Source organism: Mobula hypostoma, chromosome 7, assembly GCF_963921235.1.
Source record: "Mobula hypostoma chromosome 7, sMobHyp1.1, whole genome shotgun sequence".
Classification (NCBI taxonomy): domain Eukaryota; kingdom Metazoa; phylum Chordata; class Chondrichthyes; order Myliobatiformes; family Myliobatidae; genus Mobula; species Mobula hypostoma.
The window spans coordinates 186387367-186411450 of NC_086103.1; the positions used below are offsets into that span (position 1 = coordinate 186387367).

General features: G+C 55.5%; 1 protein-coding gene across 5 annotated transcripts in view; it reads right to left on the reverse strand.

Annotated features, from left to right (window-relative positions):
* Positions 1-24084, reverse strand: part of fhip1b (FHF complex subunit HOOK interacting protein 1B) — a 149041-nt gene that overhangs the window by 25663 nt on the left and 99294 nt on the right. The gene's annotated exons all lie outside the window — the stretch shown is intronic.

Below are 24084 nucleotides of genomic sequence, written 5' to 3' on the forward strand. Positions count from 1 at the left end.
CACACAACCCGACACCCCCACACACAACCCGACAACACTCACACAACCCAGCCCCGCTCACACAACCCAAACCCACTCACACACAACCCGACAACACTCACACGCAACCCGACAACACTCACACAACCCGACAACACTCACACAATCCGACAACACTCACACACAACCCAAACCCACCACACACAACCCGACAACACTCACACAACCCAAACCCACTCACACGCAACCCGACAACGCTCACACAACCCAAACCCACTCACACACAACCCAACCCCCCCACACACAACCCGACAACACTCACACAACCCAAACCCACTCACACACAACCCAAACCCACTCACACGCAACCCGACAACACTCACACACAACCCAACCCCACTCACACACAACCCAACACCACTCACACAACCCAAACCCACTCACACACAACCCAAACCCACTCACACGCAACCCAAACCCACTCACACACAACCCAAACCCACTCACACGCAACCCGACAACACTCACACAACCCAAACCCACTCACACAACCCAACTCCGCTCACACAACCCAACACCCCCCCCACACAACCCAAACCCACTCACACACAACCCAACCCCCCCACACACAACCCGACACCACTCACACAACCCAAACCCACTCACACACAACCCAAACCCACTCACACACAACCCAAACCCACTCACACAACCCAAACCCACTCACACACAACCCGACAACACTCACACAACCCAAACCCACTCACACACAACCCAACCCCCCCACACACAACCCGACACCACTCACACAACCCAAACCCACTCACACACAACCCGAACCCACTCACACGCAACCTGACAACACTCACACAACCCGAACCCACTCACACACAACCCAACCCCCCCACACACAACCCGAACCCACTCACACACAACCCAAACCCACTCACACACAACCCAAACCCACTCACACACAACCCAACACCACTCACACAACCCGAACCCACTCACACACAACCCGAACCCACTCACACACAACCCGAACCCACTCACACACAACCCAAACCCACTCACACACAACCCAACACCACTCACACACAACCCAAACCCACTCACACACAACCCGACAACACTCACACAACCCGAACCCACTCACACACAACCCAAACCCACTCACACACAACCCAAACCCACTCACACACAACCCAAACCCACTCACACACAACCCAACAACACTCACACACAACCCAAACCCACTCACACACAACCCAAACCCACTCACACACAACCCAAACCCACTCACACACAACCCAAACCCACTCACACACAACCCAAACCCACTCACACACAACCTGACAACACTCACACAACCCGAACCCACTCACACACAACCCAACCCCCCCACACACAACACGAACCCACTCACACACAACCCAAACCCACTCACACACAACCCAAACCCACTCACACACAACCCAACACCACTCACACGCAACCCGACAACACTCACACAACCCAACACCACTCACACACAACCCAAACCCACTCATACACAACCCAAACCCACTCACACACAACCCAACACCACTCACACACAACCCAAACCCACTCACACACAACCCGACAACACTCACACAACCCGAACCCACTCACACACAACCCAAACCCACTCACACAACCCGACAACACTCACACAACCCGAACCCACTCACACACAACCCAAACCCACTCACACAACCCGACAACACTCACACAACCCGAACCCACTCACACACAACCCAAACCCACTCACACACAACCCAAACCCACTCACACACAACCCGACAACACTCACACAACCCGAACCCACTCACACACAACCCAAACCCACTCACACAACCCGACAACACTCACACAACCCAAACCCACTCACACAACCCAACTCCACTCACACAACCCAAACCCACTCACACACAACCCAAACCCACTCACACACAACCCAAACCCACTCACACACAACCCAACAACACTCACACACAACCCAACCCCCCCCACACAACCCAACTCCACTCACACAACCCAAACCCACTCACACACAACCCAAACCCACTCACACACAACCCAAACCCACTCACACACAACCCAAACCCACTCACACACAACCCAAACCCACTCACACAACCCAACTCCACTCACACAACCCAAACCCACTCACACACAACCCAAACCCACTCACACACAACCCAAACCCACTCACACACAACCCAACAACACTCACACACAACCCAACCCCCCCCACACAACCCAACTCCACTCACACAACCCAAACCCACTCACACACAACCCAAACCCACTCACACACAACCCAACCCCCCCACACACAACCCGAACCCACTCACACACAACCCAAACCCACTCACACACAACCCAAACCCACTCACACACAACCCAAACCCACTCACACACAACCCAAACCCACTCACACACAACCCAACACCACTCACACACAACCCAAACCCACTCACACACAACCCGACAACACTCACACAACCCGAACCCACTCACACACAACCCGAACCCACTCACACACAACCCAAACCCACTCACACACAACCCAAACCCACTCACACACAACCCAAACCCACTCACACACAACCCAACACCACTCACACACAACCCAAACCCACTCACACACAACCCAAACCCACTCACACACAACCCAAACCCACTCACACACAACCCAACACCACTCACACACAACCCAAACCCACTCACACACAACCCGACAACACTCACACAACCCGAACCCACTCACACACAACCCGAACCCACTCACACAACCCGACAACACTCACACAACCCGAACCCACTCACACACAACCCAAACCCACTCACACAACCCGACAACACTCACACAACCCGAACCCACTCACACACAACCCAAACCCACTCACACACAACCCAAACCCACTCACACACAACCTGACAACACTCACACAACCCGAACCCACTCACACACAACCCAACCCCCCCACACACAACCCGAACCCACTCACACACAACCCAAACCCACTCACACACAACCCAAACCCACTCACACACAACCCAACACCACTCACACGCAACCCGACAACACTCACACAACCCAACACCACTCACACACAACCCAAACCCACTCACACACAACCCAAACCCACTCACACACAACCCAACACCACTCACACACAACCCAAACCCACTCACACACAACCCGACAACACTCACACAACCCGAACCCACTCACACACAACCCAAACCCACTCACACAACCCGACAACACTCACACAACCCGAACCCACTCACACACAACCCAAACCCACTCACACAACCCGACAACACTCACACAACCCGAACCCACTCACACACAACCCAAACCCACTCACACACAACCCAAACCCACTCACACACAACCCGACAACACTCACACAACCCGAACCCACTCACACACAACCCAAACCCACTCACACACAACCCAAACCCACTCACACAACCCGACAACACTCACACAACCCAAACCCACTCACACAACCCAACTCCACTCACACAACCCAAACCCACTCACACACAACCCAAACCCACTCACACACAACCCAAACCCACTCACACACAACCCAACAACACTCACACACAACCCAACCCCCCCCACACAACCCAACTCCACTCACACAACCCAAACCCACTCACACACAACCCAAACCCACTCACACACAACCCAAACCCACTCACACACAACCCAAACCCACTCACACAACCCAAACCCACTCACACAACCCAACTCCACTCACACAACCCAAACCCACTCACACACAACCCAAACCCACTCACACACAACCCAAACCCACTCACACACAACCCAACAACACTCACACACAACCCAACCCCCCCCACACAACCCAACTCCACTCACACAACCCAAACCCACTCACACACAACCCAAACCCACTCACACACAACCCAACCCCCCCACACACAACCCGACAACACTCACACAACCCGAACCCACTCACACACAACCCAAACCCACTCACACAACCCGACAACACTCACACAACCCGAACCCACTCACACACAACCCAAACCCACTCACACAACCCGACAACACTCACACAACCCGAACCCACTCACACACAACCCAAACCCACTCACACAACCCGACAACACTCACACAACCCGAACCCACTCACACACAACCCAAACCCACTCACACACAACCCAAACCCACTCACACACAACCCGACAACACTCACACAACCCGAACCCACTCACACACAACCCAAACCCACTCACACAACCCGACAACACTCACACAACCCAAACCCACTCACACAACCCAACTCCACTCACACAACCCAAACCCACTCACACACAACCCAAACCCACTCACACACAACCCAACCCCCCCACACAACCCAACTCCGCTCACACAACCCAAACCCACTCACACAACCCAACCCCCCCCACACACAACCCAAACCCACTCACACACAACCCAAACCCACACACACAACCCAACCCCCCCACACACAATCCAAACCCACTCACACAACCCAAACCCACTCACACACAACCCAAACCCACACACACAACCCAACCCCCCCACACACAACCCAAACCCACTCACACACAACCCGACAACACTCACACACAACCCAAACCCACTCACACAACCCAAACCCACTCACACAACCCAAACCCACTCACACAACCCAACCCCCCCACACACAACCCAAACCCACTCACACAACCCAAACCCACTCACACAACCCAACTCCCCCACACACAACCCAACACCACTCACACAACCCAAACCCACTCACACAACCCAACTCCCCCACACACAACCCAACACCACTCACACAACCCAAACCCACTCACACACAACCCAACACCACTCACACACAACCCAACACCACTCACACAACCCAAACCCACTCACACACAACCCGACACCCCCACACACAACCCAACACCACTCACACAACCCAAACCCACTCACACACAACCCAAACCCACTCACACAACCCAACTCCGCTCACACAACCCAAACCCACTCACACACAACCCGACACCCCCACACAACCCAAACCCACTCACACAACCCAAACCCACTCACACAACCCAACACCACTCACACAACCCAAACCCACTCACACAACCCAACACCACTCACACAACCCAAACCCACTCACACAACCCAACACCACTCACACAACCCAAACCCACTCACACAACCCAACACCACTCACACACAACCCAAACCCACTCACACACAACCCAAACCCACTCACACACAACCCAAACCCACTCACACACAACCCAACACCACTCACACAACCCAAACCCACTCACACACAACCCAAACCCACTCACACACAACCCAAACCCACTCACACAACCCAACTCCACTCACACAACCCAAACCCCACTCACACAACCCAACCCCCCCACACACAACCCGAACCCACTCACACACAACCCGAACCCACTCACACACAACCCAAACCCACTCACACACAACCCAACACCACTCACACACAACCCAACACCACTCACACACAACCCAACACCACTCACACACAACCCAACACCACTCACACAACCCAACACCACTCACACAACCCAACTCCGCTCACACAACCCAACTCCGCTCACACACAACCCAACACCCCCACACACAACCCAAACCCACTCACACACAACCCGACAACACTCACACACAACCCAACACCGCTCACACAACCCAACACCACTCACACAACCCAACACCACTCACACGCAACCCAAACCCACTCACACACAACCCAAACCCACTCACACACAACCCAAACCCACTCACACACAACCCAAACCCACTCACACACAACCCAACACCACTCACACACAACCCAACACCACTCACACAACCCAACACCACTCACACAACCCAACACCACTCACACACAACCCAACACCACTCACACGCAACCCAAACCCACTCACACACAACCCAACACCACTCACACAACCCAACTCCGCTCACACACAACCCAACACCACTCACACAACCCAACACCACTCACACAACCCAACTCCGCTCACACAACCCAACTCCGCTCTCACACAACCCAACACCACTCACACAACCCAAACCCACTCACACAACCCAACACCACTCACACACAACCCAAACCCACTCACACACAACCCAAACCCACTCACACACAACCCAAACCCACTCACACACAACCCGACACCACTCACACACAACCCAAACCCACTCACACACAACCCAAACCCACTCACACACAACCCAACACCACTCACACAACCCAAACCCACTCACACAACCCAACTCCGCTCACACAACCCAAACCCACTCACACACAACCCAAACCCACTCACACAACCCAACACCACTCACACAACCCAAACCCACTCACACAACCCAAACCCACTCACACAACCCAAACCCACTCACACACAACCCAACACCACCCCCACACAACCCACCCCCCCACACACAACCCAAACCCACTCACACACAACCCAACACCACTCACACAACCCAAACCCACTCACACACAACCCAACACCACTCACACAACCCAAACCCACTCACACACAACCCAACACCACTCACACAACCCAAACCCACTCACACAACCCAACTCCGCTCACACAACCCAAACCCACTCACACACAACCCAAACCCACTCACACACAACCCAAACCCACTCACACACAACCCGACACCACTCACACACAACCCAAACCCACTCACACACAACCCAAACCCACTCACACACAACCCAACACCACTCACACAACCCAAACCCACTCACACACAACCCGACACCACTCACACAACCCAACACCACTCACACAACCCGACAACACTCACACAACCCAACACCACTCACACACAACCCAACCCCCCCCACACAACCCAACACCACTCACACACAACCCAACCCCCCCCACACAACCCAACCCCCCCCACACACAACCCAAACCCCACTCACACAACCCAAACCCACTCACACACAACCCAAACCCACTCACACACAACCCAAACCCACTCACACACAACCCAACACCACTCACACAACCCAAACCCACTCACACACAACCCAAACCCACTCACACACAACCCAAACCCACTCACACACAACCCAACACCACTCACACAACCCAAACCCACTCACACAACCCAAACCCACTCACACACAACCCGACACCACTCACACAACCCAAACCCACTCACACACAACCCAAACCCACTCACACACAACCCAAACCCACTCACACACAACCCAAACCCACTCACACACAACCCAACACCACTCACACAACCCAAACCCACTCACACACAACCCAAACCCACTCACACACAACCCAAACACCACTCACACAACCCAAACCCACTCACACACAACCCAAACCCCCCCACACACAACCCAAACCCCACTCACACAACCCAAACCCACTCACACACAACCCAAACCCACTCACACACAACCCAAACCCACTCACACACAACCCAACACCACTCACACAACCCAAACCCACTCACACAACCCAAACCCACTCACACACAACCCGACACCACTCACACAACCCAAACCCACTCACACACAACCCAAACCCACTCACACACAACCCAAACCCACTCACACACAACCCGACCACACTCACACAACCCAAACCCACTCACACAACCCAAACCCACTCACACACAACCCAAACCCACTCACACACAACCCAAACCCACTCACACACAACCCGACCACACTCACACAACCCAAACCCACTCACACAACCCAAACCCACTCACACACAACCCAACCCCCCCACACACAACCCAACTCCACTCACACAACCCAACACCGCTCACACACAACCCAAACCCCCCCACACACAACCCAAACCCACTCACACAACCCAACAGCACTCACACAACCCAAACCCACTCACACACAACCCAACACCACTCACACAACCCAAACCCACTCACACACAACCCAAACCCACTCACACAACCCAAACCCACTCACACACAACCCAAACCCACTCACACAACCCAACAGCACTCACACAACCCAAACCCACTCACACACAACCCAACACCACTCACACAACCCAACTCCGCTCACACACAACCCAACACCACTCACACAACCCAACCCCCCACACACAACCCAACACCACTCACACAACCCAAACCCACTCACACACAACCCAACACCGCTCACACAACCCGACACCACTCACACAACCCAACCCCCCCACACACAACCCAACCCCCCCACACAACCCAACTCCGCTCACACAACCCAAACCCACTCACACAACCCAACCCCCCCCACACACAACCCAAACCCACTCACACACAACCCAACCCCCCCACACAACCCAACTCCGCTCACACAACCCAAACCCACTCACACAACCCAACCCCCCCCACACACAACCCAAACCCACTCACACACAACCCAACCCCCCCACACAACCCAAACCCACTCACACAACCCAACCCCCCCCACACACAACCCAAACCCACTCACACACAACCCAACCCCCCCACACAACCCAACTCCGCTCACACAACCCAAACCCACTCACACAACCCAAACCCACTCACACAACCCAACACCACTCACACACAACCCAACACCACTCACACAACCCAAACCCACTCACACAACCCAACCCCCCCACACACAACCCAAACCCACTCACACAACCCAAACCCACTCACACACAACCCAACCCACTCACACAACCCAACCCACTCACACACAACCCAAACCCACTCACACACAACCCAACACCACTCACACACAACCCAACACCCCCACACACAACCCAAACCCACTCACACACAACCCAACACCACTCACACACAACCCAAACCCACTCACACACAACCCGACAACACTCACACAACCCGAACCCACTCACACACAACCCGAACCCACTCACACACAACCCAAACCCACTCACACACAACCCGAACCCACTCACACAACCCAACACCACTCACACACAACCCAACCCCCCCACACAACCCGAACCCACTCACACAACCCAAACCCACTCACACAACCCAACCCCCCCCACACACAACCCAAACCCACTCACACACAACCCAACCCCCCCACACAACCCAAACCCACTCACACAACCCAAACCCACTCACACGCAACCCGACAACACTCACACAACCCAAACCCACTCACACACAACCCAACCCCCCCACACAACCCAACTCCGCTCACACAACCCAAACCCACTCACACAACCCAACCCCCCCCACACACAACCCAAACCCACTCACACACAACCCAACCCCCCCACACAACCCAAACCCACTCACACAACCCAACCCCCCCCACACACAACCCAAACCCACTCACACACAACCCAACCCCCCCACACAACCCAACTCCGCTCACACAACCCAAACCCACTCACACAACCCAAACCCACTCACACAACCCAAACCCACTCACACAACCCAACCCCCCCACACACAACCCAAACCCACTCACACAACCCAAACCCACTCACACACAACCCAACCCACTCACACAACCCAACCCACTCACACACAACCCAAACCCACTCACACAACCCAAACCCACTCACACACAACCCAACACCACTCACACACAACCCAACCCACTCACACACAACCCAACCCCCCCACACAACCCAACTCCGCTCACACAACCCAAACCCACTCACACAACCCAAACCCACTCACACAACCCAACACCACTCACACACAACCCAACACCACTCACACACAACCCAACACCACTCACACAACCCAAACCCACTCACACAACCCAACCCCCCCACACACAACCCAAACCCACTCACACAACCCAAACCCACTCACACACAACCCAACCCACTCACACAACCCAACCCACTCACACACAACCCAAACCCACTCACACAACCCAAACCCACTCACACACAACCCAACACCACTCACACACAACCCAACCCACTCACACACAACCCAACCCCCCCACACAACCCAACCCCGCTCACACAACCCAACCCCCCCACACACAACCCGACACCACTCACACAACCTGACACCACTCACACAACCCGACAACACTCACACAACCCAAACCCACTCACACAACCCAAACCCACTCACACAACCCAAACCCACTCACACAACCCAAACCCACTCACACACAACCCAAACCCACTCACACGACCCAAACCCACTCACACACAACCCAACCCCACTCACACGACCCAAACCCACTCACACAACCCAAACCCACTCACACACAACCCAAACCCACTCACACACAACCCAAACCCACTCACACACAACCCAAACCCACTCACACAACCCAAACCCACTCACACACAACCCAAACCCACTCACACACAACCCAAACCCACTCACACGCAACCCAAACCCACTCACACAACCCAAACCCACTCACACAACCCAAACCCACTCACACACAACCCAACAACACTCACACACAACCCAACACCACTCACACAACCCAAACCCACTCACACACAACCCAAACCCACTCACACAACCCAACACCACTCACACACAACCCAAACCCACTCACACAACCCAAACCCACTCACACACAACCCGACACCACTCACACAACCCAAACCCACTCACACACAACCCAACCCCCCCACACACAACCCAACACCACTCACACAACCCAAACCCACTCACACACAACCCGACAACACTCACACAACCCAACACCACTCACACACAACCCAAACCCACTCACACAACCCAAACCCACTCACACACAACCCAAACCCACTCACACACAACCCAAACCCACTCACACAACCCAAACCCACTCACACACAACCCAAACCCACTCACACAACCCAAACCCACTCACACACAACCCAAACCCACTCACACAACCCAACACCACTCACACACAACCCAAACCCACTCACACAACCCAAACCCACTCACACACAACCCGACACCACTCACACAACCCAAACCCACTCACACACAACCCAAACCCACTCACACAACCCGACAACACTCACACAACCCAAACCCACTCACACACAACCCAACCCCCCCACACACAACCCGACCACACTCACACAACCCAAACCCACTCACACACAACCCAAACCCACTCACACGCAACCCGACAACACTCACACAACCCAAACCCACTCACACAACCCAAACCCACTCACACACAACCCAACCCCCCCACACACAACCCGACACCACTCACACAACCCAAACCCACTCACACAACCCAAACCCACTCACACACAACCCAACCCCCCCACACACAACCCAACAGCACTCACACAACCCAAACCCACTCACACAACCCGACAACACTCACACAACCCAAACCCACTCACACAACCCAAACCCACTCACACACAACCCAACAACACTCACACAACCCAAACCCACTCACACAACCCGACAACACTCACACAACCCAAACCCACTCACACAACCCAAACCCACTCACACACAACCCAAACCCACTCACACAACCCAAACCCACTCACACAACCCAACACCACTCACACAACCCAACTCCGCTCACACAACCCAACCCCCCCACACACAACCCAACAGCACTCACACAACCCAAACCCACTCACACAACCCAACAACACTCACACAACCCAAACCCACTCACACAACCCAACACCACTCACACAACCCAACTCCGCTCACACAACCCAAACCCACTCACACACAACCCAACCCCACTCACACAACCCGACAACACTCACACAACCCAAACCCACTCACACAACCCGACAACACTCACACAACCCAAACCCACTCACACACAACCCAACAGCACTCACACAACCCAACTCCGCTCACACAACCCAAACCCACTCACACACAACCCAACCCCCCCACACACAACCCAACAGCACTCACACAACCCAAACCCCCACACACAACCCGACAACACTCACACAACCCAACAACACTCACACAACCCAACTCCGCTCACACACAACCCAAACCCACTCACACAACCCGACAACACTCACACAACCCAAACCCACTCACACACAACCCAACCCCCACACACACACAACCCAACCCCCCCACACAACCCAACTCCGCTCACACAACCCAAACCCACTCACACAACCCAAACCCACTCACACAACCCAAACCCACTCACACAACCCAAACCCACACACACACAACCCAAACCCACTCACACAACCCGACAACACTCACACAACCCAAACCCACTCACACACAACCCAACACCACTCACACACAACCCAAACCCACTCACACACAACCCAACACCACTCACACACAACCCAACACCCCCACACACAACCCAACCCCCACACACACAACCCGACAGCACTCACACAACCCAACTCCGCTCACACAACCCAAACCCACTCACACACAACCCGACAACACTCACACGCAACCCAAACCCACTCACACAACCCGACAACACTCACACAACCCAAACCCACTCACACAACCCAAACCCACTCACACACAACCCAACAACACTCACACAACCCAAACCCACTCACACAACCCGACAACACTCACACAACCCAAACCCACTCACACAACCCAAACCCACTCACACACAACCCAAACCCACTCACACAACCCAAACCCACTCACACAACCCAACACCACTCACACAACCCAACTCCGCTCACACAACCCAACCCCCCCACACACAACCCAACAGCACTCACACAACCCAAACCCACTCACACAACCCAACAACACTCACACAACCCAAACCCACTCACACAACCCAACACCACTCACACAACCCAACTCCGCTCACACAACCCAAACCCACTCACACACAACCCAACCCCACTCACACAACCCGACAACACTCACACAACCCAAACCCACTCACACAACCCGACAACACTCACACAACCCAAACCCACTCACACACAACCCAACAGCACTCACACAACCCAACTCCGCTCACACAACCCAAACCCACTCACACACAACCCAACCCCCCCACACACAACCCAACAGCACTCACACAACCCAAACCCCCACACACAACCCGACAACACTCACACAACCCAACAACACTCACACAACCCAACTCCGCTCACACACAACCCAAACCCACTCACACAACCCGACAACACTCACACAACCCAAACCCACTCACACACAACCCAACCCCCACACACACACAACCCAACCCCCCCACACAACCCAACTCCGCTCACACAACCCAAACCCACTCACACAACCCAAACCCACTCACACAACCCAAACCCACTCACACAACCCAAACCCACTCACACACAACCCAAACCCACTCACACAACCCGACAACACTCACACAACCCAAACCCACTCACACACAACCCAACACCACTCACACACAACCCAAACCCACTCACACACAACCCAACACCACTCACACACAACCCAACACCCCCACACACAACCCAACCCCCACACACACAACCCGACAGCACTCACACAACCCAACTCCGCTCACACAACCCAAACCCACTCACACACAACCCGACAACACTCACACGCAACCCGACAACACTCACACAACCCGACAACACTCACACAACCCGACAACACTCACACACAACCCAAACCCACCACACACAACCCGACAACACTCACACAACCCAAACCCACTCACACACAACCCAACCCCCCCACACACAACCCGACCACACTCACACAACCCAAACCCACTCACACACAACCCAAACCCACTCACATGCAACCCGACAACACACACACAACCCGACAACACTCACACACAACCCAACCCCCCCACACACAACCCAAACCCACTCACACAACCCAACCCCCCCACACACAACCCAACACCACACACACACAACCCGACAACACTCACACACAACCCAACCCCCCCACACACAACTCAAACCCCCCCACACACAACCCAACCCCCCCACACACAACCCAACACCACTCACACAACCCAACACCACTCACACAACCCAACTCCGCTCACACAACCCAAACCCACTCACACACAACCCGACAACACTCACACAACCCAGCCCCGCTCACACACAACCCGACAACACTCACACACAACCCAAACCCACTCACACACAACCCAAACCCACTCACACAACCCAAACCCACTCACACCCAACCCAACACCCCCACACACAACCCGACACCACTCACACACAACCCAAACCCACTCACACACAACCCAACACCCCCACACACAACCCAACACCACTCACACACAACCCAACCCCACTCACACACAACCCAACCCCCCCACACACAACCCAACCCCCCCACACACAACCCAACACCCCCACACACAACCCAACACCACTCACACAACCCAACTCCGCTCACACACAACCCGACACCACACACACAACCCAACCCCCCCACACACAACCCAACACCACTCACACAACCCAACACCCCCACACACAACCCAACACCACTCACACAACCCAACACCCCCACACACAACCCAACCCCACTCACACACAACCCAACACCACTCACACAACCCAACCCCCCACACACAACCCAAACCCACTCACACACAACCCAACACCACTCACACAACCCAACACCACTCACACAACCCAAACCCACTCACACACAACCCAACACCACTCACACGCAACCCAAACCCACTCACACACAACCCAACACCACTCACACAACCCAAACCCACTCACACACAACCCGACACCACTCACACACAACCCAACACCACTCACACAACCCAACACCCCCACACACAACCCACCCCCCCACACACAACCCAACACCACTCACACAACCCGACACCACTCACACACAACCCGACACCACTCACACAACCCAAACCCACTCACACACAACCCAACCCCCCCACACACAACCCGACAACACTCACACAACCCGACACCACTCACACAACCCAAACCCACTCACACACAACCCAACACCCCCACACACAACCCGACACCACTCACACAACCCAACTCCGCTCACACAACCCAAACCCACTCACACACAACCCAACACCCCCACACACAACCCAACACCACTCACACACAACCCAAACCCACTCACACACAACCCGACACCACTCACACAACCCAAACCCACTCACACACAACCCAACCCCCCCACACACAACCCAACCCCCCCACACACAACCCAAACCCACTCACACACAACCCAACTCCGCTCACACAACCCAAACCCACTCACACACAACCCAACCCCCCCACACACAACCCAACCCCCCCACACACAACCCAAACCCACTCACACACAACCCAAACCCACTCACACAACCCAAACCCACTCACACGCAACCCAACTCCGCTCACACAACCCAAACCCACTCACACACAACCCAACCCCCCCACACACAACCCAACCCCCCCACACACAACCCAACTCCGCTCACACACAACCCAACCCCCCCACACACAACCCAACACCGCTCACACAACCCAAACCCACTCACACAACCCAACACCCCCACACACAACCCGACACCACTCACACAACCCAACTCCGCTCACACACAACCCAACACCACTCACACAACCCAACACCCCCACACAACCCAACACCACTCACACACAACCCAACACCCCACACACAACCCAACACCACTCACACAACCCAACACCACTCACACACAACCCAACACCACTCACACACAACCCAACCCCCCCACACACAACCCAACACCCCCACACACAACCCAACCCCCCCACACACAACCCAACACCACTCACACACAACCCAACCCCACTCACACACAACCCGACAACACTCACACAACCCAAACCCACTCACACACAACCCAAACCCACTCACACAACCCGACACCACTCACACAACCCGACACCACTCACACACAACCCAACCCCCCCACACACAACCCAACACCACTCACACGCAACCTGACAACACTCACACACAACCCAAACCCACCACACAACCCGACACCCCCACACACAACCCGACACCACTCACACAACCCAACACCACTCACACACAACCCAACACCACTCACACACAACCCAACCCCCCCACACACAACCCAACACCCCCACACACAACCCAACCCCCCCACACACAACCCAACACCACTCACACACAACCCAACCCCACTCACACACAACCCAACCCCCCCACACACAACCCAACCCCCCCACACACAACCCAACACCCCCACACACAACCCAACACCACTCACACACAACCCAACAACACTCACACAACCCGACACCACTCACACACAACCCGACAACACTCACACACAACCCAAACCCACTCACACACAACCCAACCCCACTCACACACAACCCAACCCCCCCACACACAACCCAACCCCCCCCACACACAACCCAACACCCCCACACACAACCCAACACCACTCACACAACCCAACACCACTCACACAACCCAACACCACTCACACACAACCCGACACCACTCACACAACCCAAACCCACTCACACAACCCAAACCCACTCACACAACCCAAACCCACTCACACACAACCCAAACCCACTCACACACAACCCAACACCCCCACACACAACCCAACACCCCCACACACAACCCAACACCCCCACACACAACCCAACCCCCTCACACACAACCCAACACCACTCACACACAACCCAACCCCACTCACACACAACCCGACACCACTCACACAACCCAACCCCCCCACACACAACCCAACCCCCCCACACACAACCCAACCCCCCACACACAACCCAACACCCCCACACACAACCCAACCCCCCACACACAACCCAACACCCCCACACACAACCCAACCCCCCCACACACAACCCAACACCACTCACACACAACCCAACCCCACTCACACACAACCCGACACCACTCACACAACCCAACCCCCCCACACACAACCCAACCCCCCCACACACAACCCAACCCCCCCACACACAACCCAACACCACTCACACGCAACCTGACAACACTCACACACAACCCAAACCCACCACACAACCCAACCCCCCACACACAACCCAACACCACTCACACAACCCAACCCCCCCACACACAACCCAACACCACTCACACACAACCCGACACCACTCACACAACCCAACACCCCCACACACAACCCAACACCCCCACACACAACCCAACCCCCCACACACAACCCAACACCCCACACACAACCCAAACCCACTCACACACAACCCAACACCACTCACACACAACCCGACACCACTCACACAACCCAACACCACTCACACACAACCCAACTCCGCTCACACACAACCCAACCCCCCACACACAACCCAACACCACTCACACAACCCAAACCCACTCACACACAACCCGACAACACACACACAACCCAACACCCCCACACACAACCCAACACCCCCACACACAACCCAACCCCCCACACACAACCCAACACCCCACACACAACCCAAACCCACTCACACACAACCCAACACCACTCACACACAACCCGACACCACTCACACAACCCAACACCACTCACACACAACCCAACTCCGCTCACACACAACCCAACCCCCCACACACAACCCAACACCACTCACACAACCCAACCCCCCACACACAACCCAACACCACTCACACAACCCAACCCCCCACACACAACCCAACACCGCTCACACACAACCCGACACCACTCACACAACCCAACACCCCCACACACAACCCAACACCACTCACACAACCCAACACCACTCACACACAACCCAACACCACTCACACACAACCCAAACCCACTCACACGCAACCCAACACCACTCACACAACCCAACACCACTCACACAACCCAACACCACTCACACACAACCCAACACCACTCACACAACCCAACACCACTCACACAACCCAACACCACTCACACACAACCCAAACCCACTCACACAACCCAACACCACCTCACACACAACCCAACCCCCCCACACACAACCCAACCCCCCCACACACAACCCAAACCCACTCACACACAACCCAACCCCCACTCACACACAACCCAAACCCACTCACACACAACCCAACACCACTCACACACAACCCAACACCCCCACACACAACCCAAACCCACTCACACACAACCCAAACCCACTCACACAACCCAACACCACTCACACACAACCCAACACCCCCACACACAACCCAAACCCACTCACACACAACCCAAACCCACTCACACACAACCCAACACCACCTCACACACAACCCAACCCCCCCACACACAACCCAACCCCCCCACACACAACCCAAACCCACTCACACACAACCCAACCCCCACTCACACACAACCCGACACCACTCACACAACCCAACACCACTCACACAACCCAACACCACTCACACACAACCCAAACCCACTCACACGCAACCCAACACCACTCACACAACCCAACACCACTCACACAACCCAACACCACTCACACACAACCCAACACCACTCACACACAACCCAACACCACTCACACAACCCAACACCACTCACACACAACCCAACACCACTCACACACAACCCAACTCCGCTCACACAACCCAAACCCACTCACACAACCCAAACCCACTCACACAACCCAACACCACTCACACACAACCCAACACCACTCACACAACCCAACACCACTCACACACAACCCAACTCCGCTCACACACAACCCGACACCACTCACACAACCCAACCCCCCCACACACAACCCAACACCCCCACACACAACCCAACACCACTCACACAACCCAAACCCACTCACACACAACCCAAACCCACTCACACACAACCCAACCCCACCTCACACAACCCAAACCCACTCACACACAACCCAAACCCACTCACACACAACCCAAACCCACTCACACACAACCCAAACCCACTCACACACAACCCAACACCACTCACACAACCCAAACCCACTCACACACAACCCAACCCCCCCACACACAACCCAACCCCCCCCACACAACCCAACACCACTCACACAACCCAACACCGCTCACACACAACCCAACACCACTCACACACAACCCAACCCCCCCCACACAACCCAACACCCCCACACACAACCCAACCCCCCCACACACAACCCAACACCCCCCCCACACAACCCAACACCCCCCCCACACAACCCAACACCCCCACACACAACCCAACACCACTCACACGCAACCCAAACCCACTCACACACAACCCAAACCCACCACACAACCCAACCCCCCACACACAACCCAACACCACTCACACACAACCCAACACCCCCACACACAACCCAACCCCCCACACACAACCCAACCCCCCACACACAACCCAACACCACTCACACAACACAACACCACTCACACAACCCAACACCACTCACACAACCCAACTCCGCTCACACAACCCAACACCACTCACACAACCCAACACCACTCACACACAACCCAACACCACTCACACAACCCAACACCACTCACACAACCCAACACCGCTCACACACAACCCAACACCACTCACACAACCCAAACCCACTCACACACAACCCAACCCCCCCACACACAACCCAACACCACTCACACACAACCCAACACCACTCACACAACCCAAACCCACTCACACACAACCCAACACCACTCACACACAACCCGACAACACTCACACAACACAACACCACTCACACAACCCAACACCACTCACACACAACCCGACAACACTCACACAACACAACACCACTCACACAACACAACACCCCCACACACAACCCAACCCCCCACACACAACCCAACCCCCCACACACAACCCAACTCCGCTCACACACAACCCAACCCCCCCACACACAACCCAACCCCCCCACACACAACCCAACACCACTCACACACAACCCAAACCCACCACACACAACCCGACACCACTCACACAACCCAACTCCGCTCACACAACCCAACCCCCCCACACACACAACCCCCCCACACACAACCCAAACCCACTCACACACAACCCAACACCACTCACACAACCCAAACCCACTCACACACAACCCAACACCACTCACACACAACCCAAACCCACTCACACAACCCAACACCACTCACACAACCCAACACCACTCACACAACCCAACACCACTCACACAACCCAACCCCCCCACACACACAACCCCCCCACACACAACCCAAACCCACTCACACACAACCCGACACCACTCACACAACCCAAACCCACTCACACACAACCCAACACCACTCACACACAACCCAAACCCACTCACACAACCCAACACCACTCACACAACCCAACACCACTCACACACAACCCAACCCCCCCACACACAACCCAACACCACTCACACACAACCCAACACCACTCACACAACCCAACACCCCCACACACAACCCAACACCCCCACACACAACCCAACACCACTCACACACAACCCAACCCCCCCACACACAACCCAACTCCGCTCACACACAACCCAACCCCCCCACACACAACCCAAACCCACTCACACACAACCCAACCCCCCCACACACAACCCAACACCACTCACACAACCCAACACCACTCACACACAACCCAACCCCCCCACACACAACCCAACTCCGCTCACACACAACCCAACACCCCCACACACAACCCAACACCCCCACACACAACCCAACACCACTCACACACAACCCAACCCCCCCACACACAACCCAACTCCGCTCACACACAACCCAACCCCCCCACACACAACCCAACCCCCCCACACACAACCCAACACCACTCACACAACCCAACCCCCCCACACACAACCCAACCCCCCCACACACAACCCAACACCACTCACACAACCCAACCCCCCCACACACAACCCAAACCCACTCACACAACCCAAACCCACTCACACACAACCCAACACCACTCACACAACCCAACCCACTCACACACAACCCAAACCCACTCACACAACCCAACACCACTCACACAACCCAACCCCCCACACACAACCCAACACCACTCACACAACCCAACCCCCCCACACACAACCCAACCCCCCCACACACAACCCAACACCACTCACACAACCCAACCCCCCCACACACAACCCAAACACCACTCACACAACCCAAACCCACTCACACACAACCCAACACCACTCACACAACCCAACACCACTCACACACAACCCAACACCCCCACACACAACCCAACACCCCCACACACAACCCAACACCACTCACACACAACCCAAACCCACTCACACACAACCCAACACCACTCACACAACCCAACCCCCCCACACACAACCCAACCCCCCCACACACAACCCAAACCCACTCACACACAACCCAACACCCCCACACACAACCCAACACCACTCACACACAACCCAACCCCCCCACACACAACCCAACTCCGCTCACACACAACCCAACCCCCCCACACACAACCCAACCCCCCCACACACAACCCAACACCACTCACACAACCCAACCCCCCCACACACAACCCAACCCCCCCACACACAACCCAACACCACTCACACAACCCAACCCCCCACACACAACCCAAACCCACTCACACAACCCAAACCCACTCACACACAACCCAACACCACTCACACAACCCAACCCACTCACACACAACCCAAACCCACTCACACAACCCAACACCACTCACACAACCCAACCCCCCACACACAACCCAACACCACTCACACAACCCAACCCCCCCAGACAAAACCCAACCCCCCCACACACAACCCAACACCACTCACACAACCCAACCCCCCCACACACAACCCAAACACCACTCACACAACCCAAACCCACTCACACACAACCCAACACCACTCACACAACCCAACACCACTCACACACAACCCAACACCCCCACACACAACCCAACACCCCCACACACAACCCAACACCACTCACACACAACCCAAACCCACTCACACACAACCCAACACCACTCACACAACCCAACCCCCCCACACACAACCCAACCCCCCCACACACAACCCAACCCCCCCACACACAACCCAACACCACTCACACAACCCAACACCCCCACACACAACCCAACCCCCCCACACACAACCCAACCCCCCCACACACAACCCAACACCACTCACACAACCCAACACCCCCACACACAACCCAACCCCCCCACACACAACCCAACACCCCCACACACAACCCAACCCCCCCACACACAACCCAACACCCCCACACACAACCCAACACCACTCACACACAACCCAAACCCACTCACACAACCCAACCCCACTCACACAACCCAACTCCACTCACACACAACCCAACACCACTCACACAACCCAACACCCCCACACACAACCCAACCCCCCCACACACAACCCAACCCCCACACACAACCCAACCCCCCCACACACAACCCACCACTCACACAACCCAACACCCACTCACACACAACCCAACCCCCCCACACACAACCCAACCCCCCCACACACAACCCAACACCGCTCACACAACCCAAACCCACTCACACACAACCCAACACCGCTCACACAACCCAACACCACTCACACAACCCAAACCCACTCACACACAACCCAACACCGCTCACACAACCCGACACCACTCACACACAACCCAACACCACTCACACACAACCCGACACCGCTCACACAACCCAACACCACTCACACAACCCAAACCCACTCACACACAACCCAACACCGCTCACACAACCCGACACCACTCACACACAACCCAACACCACTCACACACAACCCAACACCACTCACACAACCCAACACCACTCACACACAACCCACCCCCCCACACACAACCCAACCCCCCACACACAACCCAACACCACTCACACAACCCAAACCCACTCACACACAACCCAACACCACTCACACAACCCAACTCCGCTCACACACAACCTGACACCACTCACACAACCCAACACCACTCACACACAACCCAACACCACTCACACAACCCAACACCACTCACACACAACCCAACACCACTCACACAACCCAACACCACTCACACACAACCCACCCCCCCACACACAACCCAACACCACTCACACAACCCGACACCACTCACACAACCCAACACCCCCACACACAACCCAACCCCCCCACACACAACCCAACACCACTCACACAACCCAACACCCCCACACACAACCCAACCCCCCCACACACAACCCAACACCACTCACACAACCCAACACCCCCACACACAACCCAACCCCCCCACACACAACCTGACACCACTCACACAACCCAACACCACTCACACACAACCCAACACCACTCACACAACCCAACACCACTCACACAACCCAACACCACTCACACACAACCCACCCCCCCACACACAACCCAACACCACTCACACAACCCAAACCCACTCACACACAACCCAACACCACTCACACAACCCAACACCACTCACACACAACCCACCCCCCCACACACAACCCAACACCACTCACACAACCCGACACCACTCACACAACCCAACACCCCCACACACAACCCAACCCCCCCACACACAACCCAACACCACTCACACAACCCAACACCCCCACACACAACCCAACCCCCCCACACACAACCCAACACCACTCACACAACCCAACACCCCCACACACAACCCAAACCCACTCACACACAACCCAACCCCACTCACACACAACCCAACACCACTCACACAACCCAACACCACTCACACACAACCCAACACCACTCACACACAACCCAAACCCACTCACACAACCCAACACCCCCACACACAACCCAACACCACTCACACACAACCCGACACCACTCACACAACCCAACACCCCCACACAACCCAACACCACTCACACAACCCAACACCCCCACACACAACCCAACACCACTCACACACAACCCAAACCCACTCACACAACCCAACACCCCCACACACAACCCAAACCCACTCACACAACCCAACACCCCCACACACAACCCAACACCACTCACACAACCCAACACCACTCACACACAACCCAACACCACTCACACAACCCAAACCCACTCACA